This window comes from Triticum dicoccoides, chromosome 1B (assembly GCF_002162155.2).
Source record: "Triticum dicoccoides isolate Atlit2015 ecotype Zavitan chromosome 1B, WEW_v2.0, whole genome shotgun sequence".
NCBI lineage: Eukaryota > Viridiplantae > Streptophyta > Magnoliopsida > Poales > Poaceae > Triticum > Triticum dicoccoides.
In genome coordinates this window covers 183949378-183954013 of record NC_041381.1, presented here as the reverse complement: position 1 = coordinate 183954013, position 4636 = coordinate 183949378, and the positions used below count along the sequence as shown (strand labels likewise).

Below are 4636 nucleotides of genomic sequence, written 5' to 3'. Positions count from 1 at the left end.
TTGAGCAACGACTAGTAGTTTGTCCTACACCAACAACTTCTGATTAGTGAGCTAATTTGGGCTTGTGCTTGGCTGTCAGAAAGCTGTCTAGCTCCCCTAAAAATGTACTATATTTTATTCGCACTTCAACTCTCCTGCTGCAGTGCTGTCCAAAAGAATTAAAAAAATCATTCCTGCCACGCCGCTTATTATCTTCTCACACTTCATATCAATGGACTATTCCTCTTCCACACAGTTCTTCTAGAAGGATATTCTTCGGATGAGCAAATCGCTTCCGATTAGCTTCCGGTGACCTGCTGGGCTAAGATTCTCACTGGATCCTCTCTTGCGCCAAGGAGGGCATGCGGTGGCGTGGCCGGCGGCCGCACGGAGACGCCGACACAGGCAAGCTTTTGCGAGGTGAACCAATTAGCTATCGACCTGCGTGGAGCAGCGCGGCGTAGCAGGCACTAAGGAGAGCGGAACCTGGGTGCATCAGTGCCTCAAGTAGCAGCGCAGGTTTGGCCTTCAACTATCTTGCCTAGTCAGTACCTAGTTCAGCTAGGTATGCGTCTGGCCCAAATACATTTTGTCTGCAAAATAATTTTGGTCGGATTTTTTGAGGGTTAGTGAGAAAGAAATAAGCTTAAGTCTGTGAGTCCCCATCATATGATTGTTCGTGATGTAATAATATACGCCCCGGATAAAAGCTCAATCCATCTTTCCGTCGTTTTAAATTTCGTTGTGGCTTCATATGGAACAATTCGCAGTCGATGATTTTGATTAAAAAATTTCATAATATTCCAGATGGATTTCCAACTCAATCTTTTCAAATACCGTTGAGCATTTTTGTTCTCATATATTCTAGGCCATGCTTTAGCAAATGTTGCAGGCACATCAGAGCTTTGACCAACCACACAAATCCAATGCTAATAAATTGATTAAGATCAAATGAATGTACTGGCCATTCTATCTTCTGAATAGTATCCAATACTTGAATTGTTTGAAAACAAAATGTCATATTGTTCATACATATTGATCATATATAAAAACACACTAAATATTCCAGTTCTCTGATACATTAAAATAATAAATATTGGATAAACTACTGTCCCAAAAAAATTCTGGAAAAGGTCCTTCCTCTCTTGGGTCTTGTTTGGCGTACTTGATCTTCGAGTTGACGATTACATCGTCTTGATGCTATTAGTCTTTTTGGTCAAACTTCGTGTCATCCTTGTGGAGCCTTCATGTTCAACTTTTGCCTTTTTGTTTTTTGCATGAACACTTCTGGTGCTTTTGGGCACTGCCTTTTCTAATTTTTCAGATATACTATTTTTCACTTCTTCTTCTTCCGAGTCTGATAATACAACAGATCTTCGCCTCCTTTTCCCACCATCGACACTCGTTGATGATTTTTGATGTTGATGCTCCTTCTGATGTACTGTACTCCCATTGCTTTTATCTTCTGGCTCCTCTTTCACAGGGACCAACTCACATATGTTTTTACTAAGTTCACACTTGCTGATTTGTACCTGCAAAAATCACATAAATGGATGAATTAAGAGATGAATTTATGTAAAGAAAAGCTTGTACAGTGCAGTATTCAATCACCTTTTTAACTGGCTTATTCGGTTTCTTTGTTTCTTGTTTTAACATGTTGTCCACTTCATCATCCATCAAATCCTGTTGAGCACAATGGATCAAGAATTGTAAATACTTGCTTCAATAGTTCCATATAAAAGAGTATAATAATTGGTGTTTAAATAGATTTGATAGTTTAATAGACCATTACCTCTTCAGCTTTATCCTCTAAGTATCTCTTCTCAAGCTTCTCATCAGGCACAAATATTTTCTTTACTGCATAGTTCTGCATGCCTAGAGTGAGGTTCTTATTGTTGAGTTTGAATCGAAAGATGAGTCTTTGTCTACATAATTCTTGTATAATCTTGGGGACTTCTTCTGATTTTCCATCTAATGAATCCAACAGGAATGAGACTGATGTATTGAGCATTCTTTCAGCCTCTTCATCAAATAAAGTGCAACTTGTAGTAGCACTGTGATCACTAATTTGAAGCCGAATACGATACCTAGAATCATATTTCGTTAGTGTAATGCAAATGTGACAGTACATAATGATGGTCAAATCAAGAGAATATGCTTACCTAGGTGTTAAACCTTCTGGATACGTATCACAATTCTTGCAATAATAATTATGTGATTCTTTTGTAGCAATTTTGTTGCAAACATCGCATGACATGTACCACCATTGAATATTTTCTTGTAACCGATCAATTGTAGCTATTGTGGTGAACACAAAGTCCTGAAAGTTGATGAAGAAAATATAGCTCTTTAAAGAATATGCAGTCACTCATACAAATATGTCAAATACATCTGTAGGTATTGGAGGCTTCTACAATATCATGTCTTAGAGGAGTTCTGATTCATTACCTCATCTGTTGGGTTGTCGTGCCTAATTCCAGTAAGTTCTTTTAAGGTTATCCTTCTGTAAAACATTTGATCTTCCAGCGTCCCTTGAGTACTTTTATCTATCTCCATCACTTTTGGTAAAGTTTCTTCGGTGGAGTGGCTATAAAAAAAGTTAGTAAATGAAGATATATTATGAAATTCTATATGATCAGAACCTACAAATTGTGCTTAATACCTGGCACGAAGTTCCCAAGTCTCGGGTATATCTAAATTCGTATATAATCTTGTGGCGCTAGTTGACTTTAGGCACAAACCTATTTAATGAACAATAAATTGGTTAGATTTATTACTTTGGTATGAAAAAAAGACATGGAAACATACTCAACTTACCATTGAATTTTTGCACCATTTTTGAGGTAACAATAATAATTGTTTGATTGCCAATTACATCCTCACTTAAATGATGAGTTAATCTTCCCCATAATGATACTCTGATTCTATCACCCCTGAATAATTCATTCCAAAGTAATTAATGGTAATAATAATATAAGTGGAAGAAAATAGCCTTTACCCTTTAGTGAAAAGCTGATACATGGATATACACTTACTCTGGCATTAGAATTTCAATCTGACATACATCTGCAGGTGTTTTCTTCTTTGTTATCCTTGATTCTATTGGCTTAATCTTGGTAAGTAACCCAATGACATCTGCAAATTAGAAGATTAAAGACTTCAAACATTAGAAAGTTATTCATTTGAGTTTATTAATACAACTACCAAGAAATGACATCAAATTTAAATTGCCCACTTGGATGTAAGAATATGACTATCAACATACCTGAGCATTGTTGGTCTTTTTCTAGACGTTCTTGTAGGGTATCTTTGCTAGCAAACTCAAAGTAGTAATCTGGAAAATTATCCGATGAACCTTTCATCTCCTTTAATTTTGTGTTGAATAAAATAATAATTTCAATTTCATTGCTGACTGGTCGATATTTTGTCGAATCTACAACTTTAAAATTGCTAAAAGCATATATAGAACCCTCGTTGATCTTTGCTCTGTAAGTGTCTATTAGATTCTTCCAAATAGTAGCATGAACTATATGGCCCTTCAAAATTTAATGAAAGAAAAATCTTAGTAGTAATTTTAACAATAAAACAATCCCCACTGTTAATTATGTGAAGAAAATACCTGCTCATCCATCAAGATCATATCGATGCTTATAAGTTCATCAGTCGAAGGATTGATCGAGTCCCACATTCTCATTACTTTGGCTTTAATATTCCATGTCTGTCCTCTTGTGGTTAACTCACTCAACTTCGTGTAGGCCATAGAGACGTTGCCCTCAAAACAATTTTAGAAGGAGTGGTTCATATGATAATACAATAATGAAATTTGGTTAGAAAGAAGTGCTCTAACTAATGGTTAATGAACAGGAAAACATGGTGTTCATAAGGAGGTTGCAAAGACATGCAGGGATGGAAAGATGTAAACAGACCTCAAGATTTAAGCTATATATATTACCCAAACTTGATGTTTTTGTCGTTTCTTCTTCCGTCCTTCGATGTGCTGGGCGTCCCGACGTATGTCGCCCCTTCGATTTGTGTGGATATGTTGTTGTGTTGATCTCCCTTCAATGGGTGTTCCGGCGTCTATTATTCCGTGGGCGTTCTGGGGTGTCTGCCCCAACCTTTATATTAGTCAAAGGTTGCTGAGTTTGAATTCTGTACGGATGACTGTCCGCTGTAAATTATTCTGTTTGCAATAGTATACGTCCGTATCCTTGACTAATAGCAATCCGTTTCAGAGTCCTTCACGTGCAATAGTATATGTCCGTGTACACTTGCCTAATACTACGTGCAATAGTATACATCCGCTTCAGTTTTTCTTTCAGGTGCAAAAATATTCACGTGCAATAGTACATGTCCATGTGAACTTTCCTAATATCAACCCATTTTAGATCTTCACCGTTGATACATCTTAGTTTTAACAATGCCAAATCATCACCGTTGGTTTTCCATCGTTTTAATTATATAATAGATATTACAGTCTATTACAGTCAAACATAAGAGACAACTCTTTGCTGAGTAAGGTTGTACTATATGGCTTCAAACTTCAAATTTCATAGACCTGGAGCTCCTGTAAAAAAGTGAACACATAGGCTACCGGCATTAGAGTCGCTATTATTCCTGGACAATCAAAAAATTATATACTGAAAGAGATCTCATA

At 36.7% G+C, this 4636-nt stretch overlaps 1 long non-coding RNA gene across 1 annotated transcript; it reads left to right on the top strand.

The window, feature by feature from the left end:
* Positions 1-254: 254 nt before the first annotated feature.
* Positions 255-4208, top strand: LOC119303529. The gene is made up of 3 exons (XR_005147940.1): positions 255-498; positions 2377-2458; positions 3844-4208. It is a non-coding gene; the product is annotated as an uncharacterized LOC119303529 (long non-coding RNA).
* The last annotated feature ends 428 nt before the right edge of the window (positions 4209-4636 follow it).